This window comes from Acomys russatus, chromosome 11 (genome assembly GCF_903995435.1).
Source record: "Acomys russatus chromosome 11, mAcoRus1.1, whole genome shotgun sequence".
In the NCBI taxonomy this organism is placed as follows: domain Eukaryota; kingdom Metazoa; phylum Chordata; class Mammalia; order Rodentia; family Muridae; genus Acomys; species Acomys russatus.
The window spans coordinates 30,990,011-31,017,771 of record NC_067147.1 but is presented as its reverse complement, the minus strand read 5'-3'; the positions used below and the strand labels follow the sequence as shown (position 1 = coordinate 31,017,771).

The following is a 27,761-nucleotide window of genomic DNA, read 5'->3' as shown; positions in this document are numbered from 1 at the left end:
ATGATTGGCAGGTTGATAGGTGGGTGGACGGATGAGTGGATAAGTGAGTAGATAAATGGAGAGGTGGATGGCAGATGAGCAGGTGAATAGGTGTGCGTATGGGCAGGTGACTAGGTAGATGAGAAGATGTAAAGATGAGTGGATAGAATTAATAGGTGGATAGACAGATGAATTCATCAATGTGTGGATGGAGAGATGGATGGATAATACCATATCAGTGGTTTGTCCAATAACCTTTGTGTTATGCTACAGTTGTCTTGTGAAGTGCAGTGTTAATTAATGTCTTAGTTGGTTCAGAGAAAGTCCAAAATGAAAGCCGACTAGCATTCCTAATGTAAAGGGATGTAGTCAGGAAGAGAGTTGAGCCTGAGAGAAGACAGAGTTGGTGGGAACTGGCTTTGGATTGTTCTTCAAGGACAAGCCGCTTAGATACCAACTTTTGAGAGATCAGGAAAGGGAAGATGTTAAAGGGAAGTGCTTTTGAGAACTCGCCTGGTGCTAGGTCCTCTCCCTGGACTCTGCCCATCCATAGTATTCCATGGGCTTCAGGAGTACCTGTTCGAGTGCGCATGGATAGGAACCTGCCTCACAGTCTACTTGATTTGAAAATCAACTTCTTGTTGAGGCCTCTGCTGATACCCTATTCCCAGGACACCCAACACACACACACACACACACACACACACACACACACACACACACACACACACAAATCCCTTTCTCTGCTTTCTTATCTAGAGTGTTCATAGCCTCACTCATTGTCCAGCACTCAGCAAGCATTTTTCTTGCGTGGACATGTAGAGCAGGAAAAAGACAGGGATTTGCTGGGGTTTTTGTGCCTCCCAGTCTTACAGTTTTCTCCCTATTCTGTGCAATAACAATTATGTACCATTTGTGTGTGTGTGTGTGTGTGTGTGTGTGTGTGTGTGTGTGTGCGCAATGCTAAAACCAAGCCATTGGGTTGAATTATAAAAACTCCTGTGCATGGGTTGTACAGCTTCCTAAAGACCAGCATTCCTCAAATTGGCTTCTCAGAGTACTAATTAGGTTCTGCAAAAGTGGCTTAAGAGGCCAATAAGCTGTGGATGCACTGCCCACTTGCTCACTCTTGTGAACGCTCTGTACATGTTAACGAATTCAGAAGAGCTGAGATATTCTGCAATAGGAAAGACACTGGATTAAGGATTAATTTGGTGCTATTTTTTTAATTTGTTTTCTTATTTTGTTTTCCTTGTGCATATGCACACACTTGTGTGTTCAAGCACATGTGTACATGCATGTGGAAGCTAGAGGTCAACATGGAATGCCCTCATATGCTTTTCCCTTTATGTTTTAAAACAGTGCTCCTCACTGGACCTGGAGCTCGGCTATGAGGCTTGACTTGCTAGCCAGTGAGCTTCCGCTCAGCTTCATCTGCCCTCACCTCCACAGAGCTGGGATTATAGGCACATGTAGTGCCTGGATTTCACATAGGTGCTGAGGGTCTAAGTGGGCCCCTCCTTGCTTATGTAGCAAGCACTTTATCAACAGAGCCATCACCCCCAGCCCTGTTCTTGGTTTTGACCAAGTTAATAGTATTTCAAGGAAGCAGAACTCTAGAGGTCTCAACTTGAGTACTACAGACACAGAGAAAGCACCCAGCAGATGGTCTACACATACACTACTTGATGGTTTGAGTGAGATGTCCTCTGTAGTCTTTGGCATTTGATTGCTCAGTCCTCAGCCATTAGGCTTTCACTCTGCCACCAAGGAGTCCTAGATTTCTGGAACTATAAGCTCAAACAAACTCTTTCTTAGAATGTTGCCTTGCTCATGATGTTTTATCACAGTAACAGAGAAGTGACTGGTGTAGACTGTACACACAAACCCTCTTTCAATCATACATTTGGTTGTGCAGAATGTAGTTCTATTATGGTGTCTCTTTCTTTATGGGAAACTCCTCCCTTGAGACCCTTCAAGGACCAGCGCCTTTCCCCACATCTCACCTGTTGATGGAGTTGTCCTGAGAGTGGTGCTGTCCAACAGAAACTCAATTTGTCAAAATGTGATTTTAGACTTTCCAGTGATAATATCTTTTTGAAAATTAGATCAAGTTCACTTTCAATGTCATCACTGCTGTTATCTGTGAGGTGTTGAGTATTCTTTTATTTGTATAAAGACTTTGAAATCTGGTGTGTACTTCACACTTACCAGCACTTACCAGCACATCCCAAATGATCCTCCTCCATATGTGGCTATGGGTTCCCTAATAATCCAGCCTGTGAACCACTGCTGTCTGCTGTCTGTTTTGTAAATAAAACTTTATTAGCACATGGCCCACTCATTCCATGGCATCCTTCTTGGGCCATCTTTCGTAACTGTGTGGCAGAGGTGAGTGGTGGAGGCAGAGAACATAGGACCATCAAAAGCTAATACTATTTGCTGTCTGGTCTTGTCTGGAAATTTTCTGGCCTGTGTTCTAGAAGTTTGTTTGTTTTAACCTCTTTTCACTTTTTTCATTTAGAGTGTCCCTGTTGAATCTGCCACATAATACTGTCCTAAGCCCATCAGGAACAGTTGCAGCCCAGCCAGTACCTACTGCCACCAAACTCCTTGCAGAGGTAGAGTAGTCAGTCACCCTGTCTCAAGTCCCATCAAGTGTCTGCATCTCTGGCTGTCCATCACAGGAGGGCCCTACCTGTTGCCTTTCTCTGGGATCAAGAGGAGCCCTGGTCTTCTAGGTTCACACTTGGCAGTACCTAATCAAGGACTGAGGAAATTTTCAACATCAGCCTTTGTCAGGAAAACCTGGAGCCAGTTCCAAGACCATCTCCCTACACCTTGTGCTAGCATCTTCTGCTTGGCCCTCCAGATGTCTCCTGTCAGCCCAGCCAGTTCTGTGTGTTGAGAGGTCAAGTGACTCTGAAGCCCACCTCAGTGTAGTATGGATAGTGGTCACCTGTGTATCTTTTGGGCCCCTCTGTCTTTGACTTTTGTCACCTGTTTTTGCTATACAGCTGAGGTGGTAAAGGAAGTGAGGAAGGTAGGACACACCCTGATCCTAGAAAAGCCCAGACCCATTTGCATCAAACAGCTCCACCCTACCAAATGATCTTAAGCAAACAACAATTAAAAAAAAAAAAAAAAAAAAAAAAAAAATATATATATATATATATATATATATGTATATATATATATGTTTGTTGAGGATTAGCAAATGTCTAATGAATTCAAATGGATGAAATAATAGAGCTGGGTAAATATATTTTAAGTAATCAGCATGGAAGATTACTGACAGACAAGTGACTATTGAGACTTAATTAAAATTGTATTCTGAGAATTGTCACTTAGCCCATTACTCTAACAGCTAAACAAAAGGCGGTTTCACTCCCAGTTTTGAAGAGGGGGAGTCAAAGGAAATGGATAAATTAGCCTGATTCAGGCAGATGAAATGGGGGAGGTGCTTCTTCCTTGAGGAAGGAATGTGGACAAAGGCTGGGAGGAGAGACTGGCCCGGGTGATTTCAAGCGTGTTTGAATGGTACTGTAGGTGGCAGAGGGGAGCAGAGATTAGGAGACTGGCGCTGGCCCAGGGAGAGAGAACGCTATGAAAGCAAATGGGCGGGGCTGAAGTAGTGCTGCGGAGCCACGTCAACAGCGGCGCACTGAGAGCTCAGGCTGTGGAATGGACTCAGCCATCAAATGTCACAATCAGCCTGCTGGGGAGGCAGCCACCCGCAGAGGAGGCAGGATTGTCCATGCGGAGCATCTGTGAGCTAGCATTGGAGGAAAGGCAGGCGGAGAGACGGAAGTGAAGGAATAGAACCTACAGTACCCTAAAGTAAGCCTAGACTTGGGCACTGATCCAGAATAGAAATGGTGCCTCCTCGCTTTGCCCTTTGGAGTTCCGCACGTGGTACTCACAGTTGTGTAAGGTAACAGCTTACAATATGTAAGCAACATTGCACGATGAATAACATGCTCCACCATACCTTGTGGCCCTGTGCACAGCTATCCACATTTTAGCAACTGGGAAATGAGATTCAAAGCAGTTTGGACCCAACCAAACACTTTCTTCCACCATGGAAAAAAAATCACAACTTACTCAGGATTGCCTGGCTCCGGGCCATACTCTAAGCAAAGGAGGCCCCTCCTAAGGCATCCATGCGCCTGGTGTACCCAGACCTGGCAGCTTCTACTATGGATTGCTTAGGAACCGGAGATGGCCCAGCTGTTCCACTACATTTGAGCACTTGTGTTTTCTGCTCCGGAGAGAAACTTGAAAGGAAGACCAGGGCTCTCAAGCAGAGAGCTGCCTCACTGCTGAAAGGCCCACTTATGAGGCCCCAGTGGCAGCGAGCATATATAGATATGTGCATACACATGCATACACACACATGTATACATACCAACACGCATATACACATGCAAACACAGAGCGATACTGGCAATAAATACAGAATTGTGAAGCTGGCCTGTTGGCTTACTATTGGTGCCTCTAGATGAGATTTTTCTGTGTTATTTTTAGTATTTTTCAGTGTGTGTGTGTGTGTGTGTGTGTGTGTGTGTGTGTTGTAGGCGGAGATAAGCACATGAGCACAGACACTCTAGAGTTGGAGTTACAGGTGATTGTGAGCCACAGGACGTGAGAGCTAGGAACGGAACTCTGGGTTATCTGGAAGAGCACTAAGTGCTCTTAACTGCTGAGCTGTCTTTCCAGCTTCTGCAGATGGGATTTTTATACTGAAAACAATGTATGTGTGTGTGTGGGGGAGGGGGGGAGCAGTTAAAATGGGGAGCAGAGAACAGTGGACCTGGGTGCAGAAGAGGAAACTTCCTCTGGTTGGTCCTTGGTCCTAAGACCCAGACAAGCCTTACCTTAGACCCTCCTTCCACTGCAGCTCTCCCTGCCCCCCAGCCTTTCTGTTTGAACCACCAGGAGCTGCTTCCAACAGAAGAGGCAACAGTCAGCAGATGGCTGGCTAGATATATGCGCTGTCTCTCCGCCCTGATTTCCATTTAAAAGATATCTTAGCAACCAGCCTGAACCCTCACCCACCCCCTGAAGCCTGTAAAGCATGTGAGAAGCTTTGTCTCTTGCTTCAGGTAAAGAAGGAATGAGCTCCCATCCACAGTGTCCGAGGTAGAGAGGTGGGAGGGGCCGGGATCGGCCATCTGTAAGGGGGGGGTGCGGCAGCCTGCGCCCCTCCTCCTACAGTTCTGTTTTAGCTTCACTGTACCCCATGCATCACTGCCACTGTTCACTCCTGAGGAGCCCTGGAGGCTGTGTCTAGTAGTTGGGAGAGAAAACTTGACTTCCTTCCACTTGGCTTGAGAACACAGATGCACTTGTGAATGGCCGGGCCTCCGTCTAAGGGTCGAGAAGGATGAGCTGGGAGCTGGTCGTCTAAACACTCTTCCTGGTCCTGCTTAGCAGACAGGGACCCTTAGGAAACCCCTCCGGCAGCAACTGAAGATCTTCTAAGCAGACACTGTGTCCCTCCCTCCTGCTCTCAGATTATTGAGATGATGGACACTAAGAAACTGGGGAATTGGGACAGATGCTGGGACTTGCTATTAGGACTGCAGGTGAGAAAGGTATGGGAGAATGGGGAGATAGAAGGACCCTACAAGAAGACCATCAAGGCTGGCGGATCTGGATCCAGGAGGGCTGCACAAAGTGCTGTACCAAGCAAGAAAATGCATGCAGTAAACCTGGAACCCCTATACAGATCTAGCCAACGGACAGCACATTCTCCACAGTTGTGTGGAGAGCAGGCACTGACTCTGACATGAACTCTGGGGTCCCCTATTTGACTACTTCCCCTTGGTGGGGAGGCCTGGTGGCACTCAGAGGACGGGGAAGCAGGCTATCCAGATGAGACCTGATAGGCTGTGATCATATGGTGGGGGAGGAGGTCCCCTTCTGTCACAGACCTAGGGGTGGGGAATAGGGTGAAAGAGGGAGGGAGGGGGAAATGGGAAGATACAAGTAAGGAGATAACAATTGGGATGTAACCTGATTAAATTACTTAAATAAAAAAATTCTAAATTTTGCCATTAAAAAAAAAAAAAAAAAAAGCAATTTCCCCCGAGTCCCAGGGAACCACTAAAACCTGAGGGAACATGCCTCAGGGGACACTGGGGCTGGATCTGATATGGTGAGGACAGCACCTTGACCAGGACTGCTTAGCTCTGCCTGCCTCTGAATTGCAGTTAAATCACAACAGGACCCCAGAGATGGATTTTGGGGGTGCAATGGAGGTCATTGGGCCGCTTGGTTTCTCTTCCTGATGTGGCCGCATTGACTAGCTCTCCTTTCTCTGCCCTTCCTTCTGACTTGTCTCTCGTCATATAGAGGACAGGCGGATGAGCCGAGGACGCCGGGGTCCACACTGAAACCCTAAACAACTCTGGCAACACTTCCAGGACAGGAAGGGAACAAGGTCTGTGTGTATGTGTTATGGAAGGAGAGAGCCACCTGTGTGAGCCGGCAGCCCAGCCTTTGACCCTGGATGCTGGGTTCACAGTATCTGCATCCCAGGAAGGATGGAAAGGAAGAAGAGAGAAGGGGAATGAAATGAGGAACGAGAATATATGAATGTCCCCAGGAAAGGCTTGCAGTCCCTACAAGGTCATCTCTTGGTAGTTGCAGAAAAACACCCCCATAGAGGATGGCTAACAGCAGCATTCCCTAAGCTGTGCCCACACAAAGTCACAGGGACAGGAGCCACCTGCCAAACAACAGTTAAGGGAGGGAGAAGCAATGTCTCAAGCCTCTAAGGGACAGCAGGAGGCCCATTTAGGGCCTTTTGAAAGGCTCCGTGTGAGATAAGCAGTTCTTATCAGAACTCAGCTATTAGGCCACACCACTTCCTCTTCTCAAGACCAGATTATGCCTCTGTGTTCAACACAGCCATGATCGCTTTTACTGTGTAAGGATGTTTGCCTGCATGTCACTCCCGTTCACCTGGGGACCTTGTTCTGGCAAGAACTATTTCCTTTGGCTCTAAGTCCTGGGTAGCAAGCCCAGTCCATGGTCCTGAAGGGGCACCTGAGCTGAGTGAATGAGTGAGTGAGTGAGTGAGTGAGTGAGTGAGTGAGTGGACTGCACTCTAGCAGGGAGAATCATAGTGTGTGGTACCTCTGACAGCCTAACTTGCAACAAGAGTGAGCTTGTTCCTGTGGGGGCAGGCCAAGAATGCTGGGGGACTTCTCCTCCCAAGACCAGTCTCTGACAAAAGTCATGGGGACCTTAGCTTTCTCAGGCCTCAGTTATGATGGTCCTGAGCCTCATCGACTACAACCTGTTACTCAACTCAGCCTTCCCCTGACTCCCTCCTTTCTCATTTTCCCATTTCTCTTGCCGTATTTCCCAAAAATACCACCTGCATGAACCACGTACATTCAAGTCCTTGTTCCAAATCATTGTTCCATTTCTCAGGGCTGCAGGCCCCAGGCAAGCTTTATAATTATAACCGGTGCTGTATTACATAAGCTGCCAACAGGCTAGACCCCAGTGTCGATGTGCTAGAGTTGGAATTTCTTTCTTTCTTTCTTTTTCAATGCATGGAAACCCTTAACAGCACCAACGACTAATAAAACCCAGAAAGATATGAAGTAGGGGAATGTTTGCCCCACACAAATGAAAGATAGTAATAGTTGGGATGGAAGGGACTAGGGATATAGTTTGATTGGTAAAGCGTTTGTTTAGTATACACAAAGCCCTGGGTTCACTTCCCAGTACTGCATAAAACAGGCCTGGGTGTACACAGCTGTAAACTTAACATTAAGGAAGTAAAAGCAGTAAGGTCCCTTTTAAGTCATCTTCGTCTACATAATGAGTGGGTTTAAGGTTATCCTGGCTGCATGAGAGCTTGTAGACACACGTACACACCCCAGCAGAAACATCTTCCCCAGCCCTGACTGGTTCTAGGAAGCAGTGGAGACACCCAGATCGCTGTGTGAATGAATGTTTTTGGGGTTAATGGAGGGAGGCCCACACATGGTGGGGTGTGAAAGTGATGGAGAACAAGGAATGTGAATGGAGATGGGGTTCGGGTTGGGGAATGTGAGGAGGCTGATGTGTGATGTGTGACAGCCTGCGTCTGTGACTGAACCAACTCCCGAGGGTGTGTGAGGGCGTCGCATGAATGGAGGTGAGTGAGCAAGTGAACAGGTGGGTTCTCATGACAGAGTGCTGCGTGGGCAAAGGAAGCTTTACACACACCCCTGTGCACAGCTTGGGTGGGAGTCAGGCTGTGGAGAAGGGGTTAGGAGCAGAGTTCGCTTGCTTGCCCTTGATGGAGACAAATGCTAGGTGGTGTGCTGTCCCCTTCAAATGCATTAGTCTCTGCAGAGTTTACGGTCTGTCCTTGTTGGGGATGCAGACGGTCCATGCCTGGCAGCTTTCTGCATCAGTTTAGGCCTCCAACTTTCCTGTTCCCACCTGTCAGCATCCACCTGAGCTCAGAGGTGGGGACTCCTGTGACAGGAGTTCTGATTCAGTCTCGACTCTTAGGATTCTACCTTTAAAATTTTCTGCACCTTATTTCACTGAAGTCTCAGGGTAACAGGTGGCTCTAGACATCTGAGTGGGCCATTCATTCCCACCCCCCTCAGAGAGTAAGGGTGGAGAATGTAGAAACAAAATGACTCATTCACAGTGTAACGACCCCTCTCCCTCACTAAAGGTCTTCTCAGCAGACTTAAACCCTAAGGTCTCACCCTTCCTTTCTTCGAACATCACTCCCCTTGCCTTTCCCTGCTTCAAAGAAGGTGCCAGCCTCATTGGCTCTCCTGTGCCCTCCCAGTTCTCTCACGCCTCCCTCGAGTGCCCCACTCAAGGGGAAGCTTGTAGACTGGTCCATGTCCACTCCACAACTGGGCTAATAGAGGGAGCAGTGGGGTGGATAATTGAAAGCCACAGATAATCCAAAACTCATTTCCATTTGGCCAGGGAATGTTCTGTCTATGATTTAGCCTCCTCATTATGCCTGGCTCAGGCTAAATTAAAATTGGCTTTTCTTATTTAAGCCACCCAGGCTACAGGGCAGCCACCGACCAGATGACATTAAAGTTCACTGTGGCTACAGAGCCTAATTATGCATTAGCATCTGAGCAAGATATCATACTTGAAGGTCACTTGAGGGAACGATTGCATTTCTCTCCACAGTCTTAGGATCGTCTGAGGCTAGGCTGTGTCCTCCTCGAATTGGGTCTCTCTTTTTTTTTTAATTTTTATTAATTTATTCTTGTTACATCTCAATGGTTATCCCATCCCTTGTATCCTTCCCTTCCTCCCTTCCTCCCATTTTCCCCTTATTCCCCTCCCCTATGACTGTGCCTGAGGGGGACCTTCTCCCCCTGTATATGCTCATAGGGTATCAAGTCTCTTCTTGGTAGCCTGCTGTCCTTCCTCTGAGTGCCACCAGGTCTCCCCCTCCAGGGGACATGGTCAAATATGAGGCACCAGAGTATGTGGAATTGGGTCTCTCTTAAGGATGTGTTTGGGTCTCTCACATGCCCCGCCTCCCTCAGACTGGGGCTCCCTGAGAACAGGTTCTGTCCCCCTCAGTATTAGTTACTTTTCTATTGCTGGCAACCTAGAGGAAGAAGAAGGGTTTATTTGGGGTTTACAGTTCCAGAGGGTTACAGGCCATGATGGCTGAACTGAGGCATGGGAGCAGGGACAGCTGAGAGCTCACTTCCTGAACCACTAGCAGGAAACAGAGAGAATGAACTCTATATGGCAGAAGGCTTTAGAAACCTCAAGGCTTGCCCCCGCCCCCAGTGACATACTTCCTCTAGCAAAGCCATACCATTCTCCAAATAGCCAACCACGTGGGATCAGGTATTCAAATGCCCAAGACAGCTCATTCAAACCACCACAATGTGACTAGGGCTCCCCGAGGGTGGGGCTGCATCTTCTTTTTATATCCCAAGCATTGACGTTAAAATAATGTCCCTCAGTCTAAGGCTGATATTCTTCATGTCAAGGTCCCTGGTGAGGCCTGGACCTCCTTAGATACTTCTTGTGCCTGTATCACTCACCTCATCGTGAGCTTAAACCACGTTGATCACCCAAAAGCTCACAGTGCTGTGGACAGTGTCTTACCCCACACACAAGGCTCTGGTTACCGCCTTGCTCTGTTATTATGTGTTCGGTGGGCATCCGGCACAGTATATTTAACCTTGGGCTCCTGATAACACAATATTAAAACAAAAATAACAGAAAAATCAAAAGGGCTTTTTGGTGAGTGTTTGTTTGTTTGTATGTTTCAGCATCACCTGTTTGTGAAGCAGCAGGGAGGGTCCCCCTGGAATGGGGAATCAAGGGCATAGAAATTCTGCATTCCTCCTCCAAGGTATGTTTTCTGGGGCCTTGGGACATCAGTCTATCCTGCTGGTCAATTTAGACTTGTGGGACACCCAGACCAACAAAAACAAGACATTTTTTTTTCAGTGGGGACCACCTGACAAGTCCCCTTTGTAGGTATAAGTCATAGAAATTCATATTAACAGAGAGGTGCATTCGTGGAGTCCCACAGCGGGGTTCCCCATCTCCCACACTCTGGATTCCCTGGGTTGTTTCCAGGCATACCAGCTTGTGCTTCCTTCAGATACCTTTCAGCGGCCAAACCTTGCCAGCGGTCACAGGGTCAGGAGACTACTCAGTTGTCTGCATGGTTGGTACAGCCTCCAGGACACAGGACACGTTGAATTGTGGGGGCGGGTACAGAGATGACTTGGAGCAATGAACCCAACCAAGAGGGAGAGCCCCTTTTCTCTCCCACAAACTTTTCCCAGGAGTCCCTGGATCACAAAACCTCTTGGAAGGATAAGAAAAAGGAGGGGGAAGGCAGAAGAGGAGAAGAGAAAGATTAATCCACTAGAAACAAGGGAACCCCACAGACTAAAGGGCAGTAAATATGAATTCAATTTGGTTTTGCCATTTACAGGACCCAGCCTTCCAAGGCTCTGACAGACCGATCAGATAAAAGCCGCTGTTGCTGCCACGATGCCACATTTAAATTTTTATTGCAAACACCAGGCTCCATTACCCAAGGTTTGCTCTCTGCATTCCTAATCGGTTCTGTCTCTATGTTGGGGTGGACTGGTCTCCTGCCTGATGGACAGCACGGGGGAGCCTGACCAGTCCACTAAATCCCCAGGGGCTCTGTCCTGACCCTGCCTTAGGCTTTAGAGAGAGATGGGCTGTCACCCTCTCCAGCTTGGTCTACTTTTTGAAATTTAAAAATGGTATTTATTATACATTCGGAGGTGGTACGCGTGCCACATTGTCTGAATGGAGGTCAGAAGACAACTTGCGGTTATTGATTCTCCCCTCCTACCACCTCCTGCCACCTCCTAGTACCAGAGGTCCTGGGCACTGAACTCAGGGGGCTCGGGTCATCCTCAGGCTTGCCCAGCAAGGGCTTTTACCTGCTGAGCCATCTTGCTTGCCAGCCCCAGATCGGAGTCTTATCAGGGCACCTTTATTTCCCTCAGTCTCTGTCTTCAGTTTCTTCCTCCTTCTTTTTCCTTTGGTTTACTCCTACCCTGCTGTAGAATCATCCCTCCTCATGACATAGTAGCTTGCTCTGTCCAGCAACATAGATTGAATCATTCAGTCAGGCTCCTGATCAGGTGAGCATATGGGATGTAGGGACAGCTTCTTTTCTCAGGGTGTCTGCCTTTTATGGATGGTGCCCTGGTGGTAGTAGATAGCCAGGTGCTTCCAGGAGGGGGTGCTAGACCAACATGCTATCTCTATAGTCTCTATTCAGCACATAGCAGAACACCACCCCCAATGACCAGATATGCCGTGACCCCGTCATCCTTGCTTCCTTTTTACAAAAAAGCACTGGTAGCTGGGAGATGGCTAAGTCAACAAAGTGGCTGTCATGCAAGCATGAAGACCCGAGCTCAGATCTCCAGAACCCACATGATGGGATAGGGGCACCTTCCTTTTCTTGGGAGAGCTTGTAACCCCACAATAGACAACCACACTCCAGGGAAGAGAGAAGGAGCTACAAATAGGGTGTTAGCACTTCACATCCGGTCTTCCATTGAAGCCACTTAATATCTAATACTCTCTGCCCATTTTACAGGAGAAACGGAGGCTTGGGAATCTTGATAATATGTGCCCAATGATTTAGAACAAAGGCAGAACTGAAATTCCATACCAGGTGTGGCCCTCCCATCACAGACAGCACTATTCTCAAGACACACACAGAGAAAGTTAGCATCACACCATGTGTGGGGATTTGGTACAGGCCTACCCATTGACTAGGACAAGGGAACACACTTCCTGGACGAGGTAGCATTCTTACTTGTCCCTTGAATAGCATGCGACAGGACTCCAGAAACTAGGGTGGGTAGTCCTAGAGAATATTCTAGTTGGTAGAACAAAGGTGCCAAGTATGTTGGGTAGAGAGAGGTGGGCATTATGGATGCCATTTATCTGTTTGCTTTTTTGAGCCAGGGACTCACTATGTAGGCTGATCTGGAACTCTATGTGGATCAGGCTGGCCTCCAATGTAAAGAGATCTGCCTGCCTCTGCCTCCTGAGTGCTGGGCTTCCAGATGCCTTTAAAGCAAGACCAGCTTGGCTTGGCAACCAGGCACACTAACACAGTCATGTTCCAGCTCCCCCAGAGGCTGAGGGTGCACCTGAACTTGAACCCTCTCCTCACCTTTCCTCTTTCTGGCTATGAGACTTCTGCCATCTTGTTCAACCTCTTGATGCCTCTAAGTTTTCCTCGGCTGTAAAAATTGACTCTTTGTGAGGACGACTGGAGGAGTCAATGGTGCAAAATGTGTCTGCACATTGTGGAATCTCAAAGCCGTGACACCCACTCCATTCCTTACACAATGGACTGTCTTTCTGGGGCAGTTGGCTGCAAGGGAACCTGTAAGAGAATGGATTTTCAATTTGCACTGATGCAGAAAGCTAAACTGTGAGGTGTATTCATGGAACTCTCCGACACTCTCAGGAGACCTGAACCATGCATGGGAGGCATGCAAGAGGCAGCCTGCATGGGAAGAGGCAACACACACCACTCTGTGTTTCCTGGCCAGGGCTGGGTCCTCCTCCGCTTGCCTTTTCAGGACAGGATGCCTCATTCTCTTAAGGAAAGGCAAGCAGAGGTGGAGAACAAGTGTTTTAGTGAAGGAAGAAGCTTGCCAGGAGGGTAAAGGCATTATGACCCCTTTGGTAGTCCCAAGGCAGCTCTGCTCTGTGGCAACAGGAACCAGAGGAGAGAAAGGCCTGAGCCTCCTCTCTGATCACCACAGGCCGTACAGCATCTCCTACCATCAGATTTCTGTCATGAAGATTCTATGCATTTATTGAACTAAGTCATTTGAAGCTATAAATATTTATAGAACAATTGCTGTGCTGGGCTCCATAGAATCTGCGCAAATAGTTCCTCTGTCTCCTCAGGAAGAGTGTAATCCATGACAGGAGGGTAGAGAAGCCTCACAGAGGGAAGACAAATTAACTAGCTTTTTCCACAGGGAGAGGATGGGTGACAGGAGAGAAAGCTACCTAACTTCCCTTTGAATGGGCACATCCAGAGATGTGCCAGTTCTTTATCTGGAAGTCCTGAGGACAGGCTATCTCCCTCATATGCAAGGTCTCTAAAAGTAGGCCTCAGATTGAGGCTCTCAAAGAGGCCATGCCTCTCAAACAAGGGCTCCTTGTGGGTAGACCATGTCTTCTCAGAGGCCCTTTTAGGACAGGCTATGTTATTTTTTCCTGCTAGAGATCCCTGAAGACAGGCCATCTCACTTAGATGGGGCTTCCTGAAGACAAGACATCTCTCTAATTGGGATCCCTTGAAGATGAGGTATGTCTCCGTAACAGGCTGAGCCTCTCTCAGACTAGGGATTCCTGATAACAGACCTCTTCTCTCAGATCTTCCTAAGGATAGTGTTTCCCTTAGACAGGCTTCCCTTGATGATGGGCCTGTTGAGTGGCTCCTCAGACTAGGGCTGCTTGATACCATGGCACAATAGTAATTCTCCAGGTCACTGTATTTCTACTCTCTGTACAAGACAAACAACTTGTACAGCCCTCCTTCATCTCAGGCAAAGCATTTCCTTACAGTTTGCCTCAGTCTCTTCTATATAAAAGTGGACTCTTATTACCTCATGGTTGCCAGAAGCTTGTGACACCTGCTGAAGGTAAAATGGTCACTTTCAGTCCTTCTTCTTCCTCCAAAGTTGGCTGTCTTTGTATCACCATAGACATCTACTGCCTTCTCTCACCTGTGCTAACTGGGGACTGGAGATAAGCATCTTTTATATATTTGATCATAAACCTTTACTTTAATTTTATTTATGTATCTATGTTTGCTTAGAGACAGGCTTTGGGTAGCTCAGCCTCAAACTCCATGTAGCTGGAGCTGGAGATGACCTTGAGCTCCTGAGGTTCTAGCTTCCATCTCTTGCGTGCTGCCATGAAAATCACACAGACACTAAACAATACAATATTGAGCAGTGATAAGTGATAATCAACTAGACAAATATGGGGCCCATGCAAGAGAGGTTTGGGGTACAGAAACAAGATCTGAGGCATGCTTCTAAGGCATGACAGGCTGAAAGACTTGGGGATCACTGGCAGAGTCCCCTCCATTAGTCTCTTTGGAGGAGAGAGTCTGAACTCCCACACATTACTTATCCAGAGCTTTCAGGGAATTTGTGAGCTTGGGGCATGAGCTCATGCCAACCAACTATGATCAGCAGATGAGGAGATGTTTGCCCCAGAGGAGGCAGTGTGTTCTGTGCTCCACAGAAAGTCTTTCAGTGTGCTCAGCAAGGAAAGGCTCTTTCCTCCAGCCCTTACCTCAGCCAGCCCCAGCTAAGGCAAAGAAATAATTACCCAGAGGGTCAGGAGACTAGAGTCCACTTAAAGCCAGAAGAGATCTACCCATTTCTTCCAGGCCATGCCCACCACCTTTATGGCACTCCAGATGCTCTGGACTGCTTCACACATGCAATAGGAAGGGTGGTTGAAGACAAGAAAATCTGAGTCTACCTTCAACCACCACCTTTGATGTTCTATCACTTGCTGCAATATTCCAAAGAATCAAATAAATAGGCAATTTGAGTCTTAATGGCTAATTGTGTTAAATGAGAATTCTGCACTGGCTTAATTGAAGGACTGATCTCCTGATGATTTTTGGACTAGCACCTTGTTTGTGTATATGGAACTTGGAAGCTATTCAAAGAGGGGGAGTCTTGGTGGTTCTCTTGGTTCATACTACATAGATGTCTTCTACCCACTGACATAACACAAACCAAGGAAGCTGGTACCTCTGCATTAATATCTCTATGGGGAGCCACAGAAACTGAATGGATGGTCTGCAGAGCAGTAAAAGTGGCCTAGCCCTCATGTGGTAAAGGGAGGAAGCCTAGCAACTTACTGCTGTAGTTGGAGGGATACAGGGCCAAGGATCTGTTCATCTCTGAATGCCCACTCTGTCCTTTTCTGGTCAGAGTCCCCCAAGTGTACATGGTAAATAGAGTTAATAATAGAGTACCACATGTTTAAGAATTGCTAAGAGTACACTTTAAATGCCCTCACCATAAAAAATATCAAGTGTTTGGTATTATGTCATTATTCGTCATTGGAGTCACAATGATGACATCAACTTATAGTCCCTAAGTATATGCAGTTCTGTGTTGTAAACTTAGAAGAAAAAAGAAGCTGCAGAAGTGGGGGAGCAAGAGAGGGCAGAGAAGAAGGAGGGGAGAGGGGGAGAAGGAAAGAGGAGTATGGAGGAATAGGAAAAGGAAGAGAGGACAGAGGAAGAGAAGAAGGAAAAGGAGGAGAAAGAAGAAAAAGAGGAGGAGTCAGCTGCTGCTGCTTATAATCCTGAAATATTATTTTGTTACCAGGCCACATCAGAAGACTACATTTCCTAGCTTCCTTTACACCTGAGTGTCTATGGGTTGCTATTGCTGGGATGAAACACCATGACTAAAAACAACTTGGAGAAGACAGGGCTTATTTCAATCGCAGTTCCATGTAACAGTAAATCAAAAGCAATGAGGATAGGAACTCAGACAGGGCAGGAACCTGGAGGCAGGAGCTGATGCAGAGGCCATAGAGGAGTGCTCCCCATGGCTTGCTCAGCCTGCTTTCTTACAGAACCCAGAACCACCAGCCCAGGGATGGCACCACCTACAATGAGCTGAGCCCTCCCATATGAGTCACTAATTTAAAAAAAAAAATCTCACAAGCTTGCCTACAGTCAAATCTTACAGAGACATTTTCTCAATTGAGGTTCCTTTCTTTCAGGTGACTCTAGTTTGTGTCAAGTTGCTATCAAACTGCTTAGTACACTAAGTGTAGTCTTGTGACTAATTTAGAGACAAAAGTTTTCAGTAATGATATACTGTGTATCCTTAATAAAAGACTTGCTTCCTACTTCCTGATGACTGGGTATAAGTGGGTGAGTGGAACTTGAGGAGTCATCTTAGATCATGAGGTGAAAACCATGTTTGAAAGATGCATACAGTTAAGTGGAAGGAATTTAGGTCCTGCTAATCATGATAACACCACCCTGACCTTCCTCAGCATAACATCTTAGGTCACTACAGCACAATGGACATTAGTACCATGTTTTTTGCTCAAACACATACCTTGCTCTCTGGACTTGGGGAGGGAGGGGGGGGGGAGAATTTTATCTCAAGCCATTTGTACTGATTTGGATTTATTTATTTATTTTATTAATTTACTTATTTATTTGTCATTAACAAGACAAGTATCTTTTTGTACAATTTCCAAAGAATGAACAGTGGCATCCTAGCTTCCAGTGTAAGAAGTATACAGCAGACTGAAAGAGCTTCAGAGAAACACGGAATGAGACCATTTCCAGGACATCGGGAGTCCTTTAAAATAAAGAAAGTTGTGGGGTGATGGCCCTGCTCTGTGATGGTGCCAGTGGGCTGTCCTCTCCCACACCCTCACTCCATCCTAGGCATGTTCTTCTGTAGCCTTCTTTAACTCCAGGCTCACCCCCTTCTTTGCTTGAACCACCTGTACACGGTGCCTACCTCCTATCTACCTAACTCTGCATCTCCTGCTGATGCAGAGGGATCTCATGTACTTATTAGTGTAGCATCTCGTGTGACATGTCAGGGGAAGGCGATGAAAGTGGGTGACATTTGTTGGTATTTTCAATGCAAGTGAAAACAAATTACATTGGAGTTAAATGTCAAAGGCTCTGAGCACATCACAGAGAAGGGAGGGAGCTCCACCTCCTCTCTGGGACAGCCTGTTTCTCAGGATTCCTGAGTATGAGTGCATAGTGGGTGTAAACATTCTAGAAGGCCCCAGAGATTGCCCAGGAGCACAGCATTTGGCCAGTGTCTACATTCATGTGACTGAAGGCAGGCTGGGTACACACAGCCAACACTATTTACTACACACCCACTCATCCTAAACACATCTACTTAGCATTGACTACACAGGAAAAGTCCTAACCCATGTGCTGAGGGGATTCCTGTGGTGACAAATATGGCTGGTCCCTACCACAGGGATAGATATCCTTTAGCGAGGACACCCTGGATATGAGCATAGTGCAAGATGGAGACAATTGCCACCTGTAGCTATAGAATGTTCTTTGGATACATAGACAAGAGTGAGGAAGGAAGGAGAAATGTCTTCAGAAGCTTTGCAGTGTGGCCTGGAGGATGGTCACACAGATGGGCACAGGTGTAGGATGGGTGTGGTACTCACTTCAAAGGTGTGGAAGAGATTCATTATTACTGCTACTCACTGTGCTAGCAATAGTCCCCAAACCTCAGGTAACAGGCAGTAAAGGAGCTAGACATAGGTGACATAATTTAGAAGAGGGGTTTCAATTTGTTTATCTACATAGTCCATGTAGAACTTCCTGGGGATAATGAACTGTGACCATTGTATGCTTAATTTTGAGCGAATATCCACTTTTCTGGAAAGGATAATCAAGTCTTCATTACATTTTTCCATATGTGCCTTGGTTTATTTTCTTGTTGCTTTGATTAAATACTCTCACAGAAGCATCTTAAAGGAGGACAGCTTTGCTCTGATTCACAGTTCAGGGGCATGCTCCATCAGGATGCTGGTCACATTCTACTCACAAAGAGGAAGTACAGAGGAATGGATGCATGTTGTTGCTCCCTTTCTCCATTGACACAGTCCAGCATCCCAAACAGGAGATGGTGACACCCACAGTGGGCAGGTCATCCCACTTTAATTAAAACAAGATAAACACTCACAGAGATGTGTCCTATCTGTCAGGTGAGTCTAGATTCCATCAGGTTGGCAGTTAATGCTCACCATTGCAGTAAGTTTAGTTTTCCTTCTAGAGGTAGGCCAGAAGCCTCTAGAAGTAAGAAGGATAGATTCTCCTCAGTCTGTTGTTTATCTGACTTAATGCCCCATGAAAAGAGATGTGTCATCTTTGAGCTAACCTTAATCACTGAGACCCATGTTCCATGCCTAATTGGTGAAGACTTTCAATCAGCCCTGGCTTGAGAGAAGTGGAGGGAGTAACAAGGCAGTCTGTGCCCCAGCAGAAACTGCATAGTCTGCTCATGCCTGGGCCTGCATGATTGAATTACCAGCCCTTTGTCATACTGAGCTTCTTTTTGAGCTGGCCACGGAAGCCTGTGATGGGCAGAGTTGACATTTCATTACCAGTAGGGCCGTGCTGGTCCTAGTTTGCTGACAATTAGACCCAGAGATTGGAAAGCCAAGCAACTTCCTGTGTGAGCCTCACCCCTGGTAGGAACAGGCTATCTCTTTCCCACCCAACGGTCATGTGTATCGCTCTATGTGGACAGAGACAACAAGAAGCCTCTTGTAGTTGACACCAAGGTACAGAAGGATATTCTCTGTAAACAGTCTTTGGGATCAGAGATGGAAAGAAAGACAACACTGACTCCCTTCCAGATTATGAGCTTCAACCTCACAGGATGCTGATAGAAGCTTCCAGAAACCTTCCCTCTCTCTTCTTGTCACTTCCAAGGGAGTCCTCTACTGAAATGATGTTCTGGTTGTGACCAACCACTATAAATCACTTATCTCTTCCCTCCTACACAAAGAGGAATAGAAGAAGACCACAAAGGGAATCCCAGAAGATTCCGGAAAGAACTCTAAATGACAATTCTTACCTTTCTAGCAAAAGTCTTCTGGGAAAGGGAGTAAGGCCGAGACTAGGATTACTGTTCAAGATGACACTAACAATGCATATGATGTGACTCTAGATCACCTCAATTGATTTCTGCCAGGCCAGAGTCAATATCTGAAAGATCAAGGTCAGGCACACACTGGACCAAACACAATGTGAGGATGTTCCTTGGACACTGCTTAGGTCCCCAGCTAACTATGATACAAAATGAACCTTCCCAGTTGGCAAAGTTACAGAGCTCATGGTGCCATCAGCTGAGGCTATGACATAACCATGTTGGTTAGTGTTAAGTTTGGCAGGATTCTCAACCAGGGTAGTGTGATGCTGGAAGAGAAAAAAGCAGAGGTCTGTGGCATGTGAGCAGACTCCCCCTAAACTCTTCATATTGGAAGCAACAACTGAGCAATCTAACTGTGCACCAAGCCCAGAGAGTCTTGGAGATGGTTTCAAACCACTGAGAAGAAATGATTGGTACGAAGGGCCTCGTGTGAATCCAGTGAATTGGACATTAAGATGTTGCAATTCTCTCTAAGCACTTCCCTAACACACCAACAACACACATACATGCCCACATGCATACACATACACACATACATACCACCAACATACAGGCATGTATACCCCCATGCACATACCATCACCATACACAAACACAAACACACACACACACACACACACACACACACACACACACACACACAAACACACACTGAGAGAGAGAGAGAGAGAGAGAGAGAGAGAGAGAGAGAGAGAGAGAGAGAGAGAGAGAGAGCCTTTTTTGTTTTGATATGCATCTTCATGAGTTATAAGCCACTCTTTTTCCCTCCAAATGTGCTTCCTGGTAGTAAACAGACCCTGAGCTCAGCAGCACAGGTGTCTGGGCCTCTACTTCCACCATTCACAGGCTCTCATTTGCTAGGGCATGCTTTGTACCCAGTATCAATAGATCTCCAGGACCGATCATCATCTACAGCAAGCAATTTTCAGGTCCTCTCAGTTATGCTAAACCTTAAAGCAGAACATTCTTATGAGCTGTGTAGCTACAAAATTCTCAGCCTCTGCTGTGACACAGTCCTTGGGGACTATCCAGTCCATATGCAGAATGGCAATCAAACAAATCCCCTTTTAATGTATAGTCAACCATTTCTGTTCTTCTCAAGAACTCCAACTAACACAAAGGCTATTTGCACCTACCAACAAAGCTATTGATTCAAAGATTCAATTGCATCGTTGCCTGTAATAGCTAAATATGGGGGTCACCCATTTGTGAAATCTTGGGTTGTAAGCCTAGTGTAATGGGCGATCACATGCACAAACACACACACATATGTACATATATACTCAGCTATCATCCATCCATCTGTCATTTATATAATTTATCTATGTAACATCCATCTACCTCTGTCTTTGCTTGAATAAGTCAGAAAGGTTGTAAAGATTTTCCTGAGATTGCTACAGGAAACCCAAGCCTTCACAAAGACCAAGAGTCTATTATTCATTCTTTTTCATTCTCATTTTTTATTTAAATGTATTTTTCTTATAGAAGTTGTCAGAAAACAGACAACTTAAATAAACAAATATTTCAACTCTCTCCCTCCTCTTCCATTATTTCTGCCTTGGTGCTGTTTCTTTGCTGTTGGCCTCTGGCAGTGGTGTTCTGTGGAGGCTGCTTGCCATACCTTCAATAAACACACCACGATCTCTCTGCTTCTCGCATGTCTCTCAGACCATCAGCCACTCGCCCATTCTCACTGGCTCCCTGACAGAACTCCTCTTTGTGGTCCTGTGGGCTACATATGGGTCTATACTAAGACTCCACCCCAGAACATGGACCTGCTCCTGAGAAGTGAAGCCAGGGCATGGAATGGAGGGTTGGTCATTGCCTATGGGGCATTGGCTAGGGGGTCACAGCAGACCAAGGTGCTTTGGTTGGAATATGAACCATAGCCACAGACTCATGCACTGAAAGCCTGATCCCCAGCTGGTCGTGCTATTGGGAACCATGGAAACTGGTAGGCGGAATCTAGTTCAGGGAAGTAGGCCATTGACTGTACAACTTTGAAGGCCATACCTGGTCTCCATCTCTCTTCTCTCTCTCTCTCTCTCTCTCTCTCTCTCTCTCTCTCTCTCTCTCTCTCTCTCTCTCTCTGTCTTTCTTAATTTTCATTTATTTAAAAAGAGTATTCACTTTACATCCCAGTTGTAACCCCCTCCCTTATCTCTGCCTCCTCCTGGTCCCACTCTCCTTCCCTCTCCCCTCTCATTCCCCTCCCCTAATCCTCAGAGAGATGGGAGCCCTCCTCCTCTACCAACTGACCCCAGCCTATCAAGTCTCATGAGGACTACCTGCACCCTCTCCCACTGTGACATGATAAGGTACCCTGCCAAGGGGAAGTGATCAAAATGCAGGCAATAAAGTCCATGACAGGGAAAGTCCCTGCTCCCATTAATAAGGGACCCATATGGAGACTGAACTGCCTATCAGTTCCATCTGAGTGGGGGCCTAAATCCTCTCCGTGCATGCTGTCTGGTGGATCAATGGAATTGACTTGAAGACCCAGAAATAAACCCACATACCTACAGACACTTGATTTTTGACAGATGCCAAATCCATACAATGGAAAAAAAGAGAGCATCTTCAACAAATGGTGCTGGTCTAACTGGATGTCAACATGGAGAGACATGTAAATGGATCCATATTTATCACCCTGCACACAATTCAAGTCCAAGTGGATCAAGGACCTTAACATACAAGCAGAAACACCAAATCCATTAGAAGAGAAAGTGGGGAAGAGCCTTGAACTCATTGGCACAGGAAACAACTTCCTGAACAAAATACCAACAGCTCAGGCTCTACGATCAACAATTAGTAAATGGGACCTCATGAAACTTAAAAGCTTCTGTAAAGCAAAGGACGCTGTCAATAAAACAAAATGACAGTCTACAGACTGGCAGAAGATCTTCACCAACCCTACATCTGTAAATACCAACAAACCAAATAATGCATTAAAAAAAAATGGGATACAGAGCTAAACAGAGAACTCTCAACAGAAGAATATTGAATGGTCAAGAAGAAGCACTTAAGGAAAGATCAATGTCCTTAGTCATCAGGGAAATGCAAATCAAAATGACTCTGAGATTCCATCTTACACCTATCAGAATGGCTAAGATCAAAATCTCATGTGACAGCTCATGCTGGTGAGGATGTGGAGAAAGGGGAACACTCTTCCATTGCTGGTGGGAGTGAAACTTGTACAACCACTTCGGAAATCAATCTGATACTTTCTCAGAAAATTGGGAACAGCTCTACCTCAAAATCCAGCCATATCACTCCTGGGCATATACCCAAAAGATGTTCCACCATACAAGGACATTTGCTTAACTATGCTCACTGCAGCTTTATTTGTAATAGCCAGAATCTGGAAACAACCTAGATGTCCCACAGATGAAGAATGGATAAAGAAACTGTGGTGCACCTACATGATGGAATACTATTCAGCTATCAAAAACAAGGACGTCATGAAATTTGCAGCCAAATGGATGAAGCTGGAAAAGATCAATCATCCTGAGTGAAGTAATCCAGACCCAAAAGGACATGCATGGTATATAGTCACTTATAAGCAGATAATAGCCATATAATACAGGATAACCATACAATCCATAGACCTAAAGAAGCTACATAACAAGGAGGACCCTCAGGAGGATGCTTGATTCTCATTCAGAAGGGCAAATAGAAAAGACACTGGAAGCAATTGAAGAGAGGGAGCAGGATGGGAGCCTATCATACAGGTCCTCTGAAAGACTCCATCCAGCAGGGAATCAAAGCAGAAGCTCAGTCTCAAGGCCAAACTTTGAACAGAGCGCAGGAAGTCTATGAAAGAGTGCGGGGGGGGGGGGGGGGGCGCGGGGGATGGGATAAAAGGACCCAGAGTGAACAGGAGCTCCACAAGAAGACCAACAGACCCAACAAATATGGGCGTGGGGAGGGGCAGGCTTCAGAGACTGCCCTCTTTCTTTCTGTATCTTATATGGGTGAGAGGTGTGTACATGTGGGTGTGTACATACCATGGTACATATGTAAAGGTCAAAAGGCAACATGTGAAAGGCAGTTCTCTTTCTTCTACCACGTGGGTCCCAGGGCTTAGTAGCAGGTGCCTATACACTGGGCTTTCTTGCCAGCTCCCTTTTCTTTCTTGGCGACCTCACATTGCCCTACCATGAAAACCGTCTGAAACTGTGAGTCATAATATATCTTTGTATCCTTAAATTGCTCGTGTCAGGCATTATGTCATCATAGGAGACATGTAATTTACACAAGAGGATCTCAGGCTGACAGGCTACAGCATATGGGTTTCCCAGAACCCCTGACCTAAATGCTGCTTGACTGTATAGATGTTCCTGATAAAGGACCTCACTGCTTCCTCTCGCTTGTCACCAGAGACCATCAAATGTCACCCCAAGTGGATTCCCATTTTATTATGCTTTCTCCTCACCTTCACTCTTTTTGTCCTAAAAATGTACCTCAAAATACATAGCTCCTTCATCAGGCCCGGGGCTCTAGCTTGGTTCAGGGAAGAAGGCCACCATGAGTATGACTCTGAAACTTTAGTTTACAGCCCATATTTTCTGTTTTCTCTCCTCTGTGAAGTGAACAGGCTTCTTTTCAACACATTCTAGTGCCATGATGGTCAGGTTCACACATGGGCCCAGAATCAATGGAGCCAGAAATAATGGGCTAAAATGATCTAAGCATGTGACACAGTAATCTTTAAGTCATCCTCTTATATACCTTGGATAAAGTTGGCTGAAATGCTGACTCATCTGAAAGAATAGGAGTCAGAAAACATGCTTCCAGAATATTAGGTAGATTCCTCAGAGGGCCCCCAAACTTCCCACTCTGTGGACAATCCTGTTCTCTCGTGGGTAATGCATGGTGACAGATGACTGTACTGAGCCAACACTCCTGTGACTAATTTATATTACACAGACCAAGGTACCAGGGAAGGTCCCTCATCAGCGGCTGACTAAATCAAAACAGACACCACTTGGCAGGCCTGACCTCATTGGACAAGACCTTTCAGGGGCTCTATCCTTCTTCTGCCTGGGGAGATAGAAAGCATGAGAGGAATGTATCCTTTTGGTGGTGAAGAGGCCATCTGGCATGCCAAGGAGATGACCATACAGCAGGGGACTATGGGTAACCTCAAGGAGTTAAGAGGGCTTCAGCAATGAGAAAGAGAAAGCTTCTGAGCTTTAGCACCAAGGAACTAAAGCCCTGCAGAGCTCTAGGGGAAACCAGAACTGGGTATTTTCTGGTCAAGCTTCCAAATGAGAATAGTGTTTCAGCTCTAAGAGGCCCTGAGCGAACCAGAGGCTTCACCACAATGTAATAAATCTACATTGCTCTCACCTGTTAAGTTTGTGGTCATTTGTTACACAGCAGAAGAGTTCCTACAGAGATCTCTGGCTGCATGAATTTATTTTCCGACCCAAAGGAAGAGACTGCTGCCTCCCAGAAAGTCACAGAAGGCTTATGCTCTGACCCAGTAGGAAGGGAGCCATAGAGAAACTTGGAGCCAAGTGAAACTGGTTCCTCGGTGGGAACTAGCCTCACTCTGGCGCTGTTCCGAGCACTTCCAACTGCTGATGATTTTGTCTCTTGTGCTCGATGTGTGGTGAGGGCCACAAAACAGCCATGACAATGGCAGCATGACACAAGTAGCCCTGTGTGTTTTGGTCTCTGTAGAGTTATCAAAGCTGATTCATTTGTTGGCTTGTTTAATCCTCCAGAAACCCTAAGGGGATAGTTAATATTTTCTATTCATTTCACAACTGAACAAAACGAAAACAGATCATTGAGAGCTCCCTATCGTTACCTAGTTATTAAAGGCAGTCTGAGAACCAGATGACCTAGGACTCGTGGCTCCCTCCATGGAGAGAAAGATTAAAAAAAAAAAAAAAAAAAGCTGTCTTCCTTATGTAACTGTGGTTTGAACCTGGAATGTCCCCATGGGCTCAAGTGTCGAGTGTCTGGCCTGGCCTTATGGCCTTAGCTGATACTGTAAATCCTGTAGGCAGCAGAGCCTGGAGAGAGGGAGAGGAGAGCACTAGAGGGCAGGTCTTTGACAGTTATGCTTGCCCCTCGTGTCTGCTCCCTTCTCTGCTTCCAGACAGCCACCTCATGATCCAAGGACCCATGTTGGATGGAGCCTCCTGGGTATGCCTTCCCCACCGTGAGGAACACAAAGCCCTTGGAAACTACTAGCCAACACAAACCACCTTCCTTAAGGTACTTCGGTGACAGTGATGTAAGCATCACACAGTCACCAACACGTGCCTCAAAGGGGCCTCACAGAGTAAATTCTGGCTCCTGGGAGAAAGGCTTTCCTGCAAACCCCATACAAACTGCACTCCAATCGGGAACAGGTTAACCATGTAGCTGTCTGGATCCTTTCTGAGTGAAGGATGTAGCTGTCCTCACCCAAAACCTTCACCATAAGGTGTTCCTAGGATGCTCCCTCCCACACCCGTCGTCCTCCTCTTTCTCTTCTTCTGCCTCTTCCTTTTCCTTCTTCTTACTAAAACCTACCTGTCCATGGCTGCTCCTGCATCTATGGTCTCTGCTCACTGAGTGACATCACTATATAGAGCCATGAATGGACAGTGACATTTGCACATTCCTGTCTCCAAGCCATGAAAGTGTGAGCATTTTGAGAGGTTTTCCCTCAGTCCTAATCCAAAGGGGACATCCTAATTATGCAGATCTGAGCCTTTGAAATACAGGTAAACTGTCACCTACCTTGGAAAACAGCCCAGCATCCCACAGGAGGTTCTGCATTCAGGATTTTCCCCTTTCTCCTCAAAATAACTGTCAAGCCAGTCACAAGCATAAACACTTGGAGTTACCCTGAGAAGAAGAAAGGGACCTTTGCCTTATTGTGGGCCTCAGGCTAGAACAGACGTAGAAGCACTCATCGGAAAAGCTGAAGGGGCCATGGATTGGGGTTGTGTTAAACACTTGGGCTAGACACTCCTGGTCCTCACCGGTCACCAGCATCCCTTCCCACCCCACAATGCCTGGGAGAATATCTGTCATAGTCACCTTTAAAAGTCCAGGCTTCCCCCTACCCTACCATGAATGCCAAGGGGGCCATGCCCTCCCACAAGTTGCAGCCATGGGAAAATGCAGCCATCCTGAGCCTGGACTTTTGACGAGCATGGGATGGTGGCCCCTTTCAGGCTCACTTAAGTAGGTGAGGTTTTTTTTTGTGCTAAATATTAAGACTGGAGGCTGATGATTGCTTGCTATTGTGTAATGGTGCTTATTAAAACACTTTATATTAATTTAGTTTGCTGGTGGATGAGTGAGTTCACACACAGAAGTCAGAGGACAACTTGGAGGAATGGATTCTCTCCTTTCACCACAGAGGTCACAGGAATAGAACTCAGGTCATCAAGCTTGGCAGCAAGTGCCTTTGTTGGCTGAGCCGCCTCACCGGCCCCAAATTCATCACTGTAATTTATCCCTATTTTGCTTCACTGAGCCTGTTTCCTTTCTATAATGCATGGAGAGAACCTGCCTACCCTGCATCCTAGTGTGGACACCCAGGATGCACTAAAGGAGAGAAAACAACTTTGTACGCTTACATGTGTGAATGCAGGTTAGGTGAGAGGCTGGCTGACTTACCCCAGTGGAGAGGACCTTGTGGCAAGGCATTTGTCCCATTCACAGCCAGTGATGACTCTCGCTAGGAGGGGCAGGGAGAGCTGAGCTGTGGGCCTTCTCATTAAAGAGGTCCCACCCAGGAGAGGCAAAATAAACAAACAAACAAACAAACAAAAACAACAACAACAACAAAAAACAAAAAAACTTAAGAACTTGGGAAATGGCAGCATGCCTGCCTCAGCGCTCATTCCAGAATTTTCCACAGCTATGTGCACAAATCTGGGCTTTTGGTCTCAGCCACACAGGTGAGTGGTGGTTCAGAGCAATCTGAGGCAAATCTCAGCTGTGCTCTCCAAAGGTAAATCGAAGTAACCACTGCAAGTGTATATAGCCCCTGTGGCCCTGGCTTCAGCGAAGGCTCTGATGACCAGCTTTCCAGTTCATGTGGGTGGGATGGCAGCAGTGCATACCAGCCACCCAGCTCCAAGTATGCAGATGTGCACAATATGCCTGGCTGCAGCCGGGTCACAGACAGGAGGAACCTGGGACTGTGTGACTATGTGGAGCTCGATGAACAACTTTCAGGAGTTGCTTTCCACCACGTCCAGGAATTGAACTCATGTCCTGAGGCTGGGGGCAAGCGCCATTACCCACAGAGGCCCAAACAACTGACATTCATTCGTTGCCTCACACATGAGTGGGTAAAGAATCGCCAGGAGGGATCTGCATGCCTGGAAAGAGGAACTTTACAGGAGAACACCTCATGGTTGCCTCTGCACCCTGTTAGGGACCTCAGGTCATCATCTCACCTGCTTAAAAGTCAACTCAAGTCACTTTCCTGTAGTGATAAGGCTGTTGGAGGATGGATTGTAAGCACTTTATGCTCCTCTGGTTTCTGGTCAGCAATGAGGTGCTACACTCCAGCTGGTG

The 27,761-nt window shown here is 46.6% G+C and overlaps 1 protein-coding gene across 1 annotated transcript in view; it reads right to left on the bottom strand.

Annotated features, from left to right (window-relative positions):
- Lrfn2 (leucine rich repeat and fibronectin type III domain containing 2) overlaps window positions 1-27,761 on the bottom strand; it is a 168,759-nt gene that overhangs the window by 28,918 nt on the left and 112,080 nt on the right. The gene's annotated exons all lie outside the window — the stretch shown is intronic.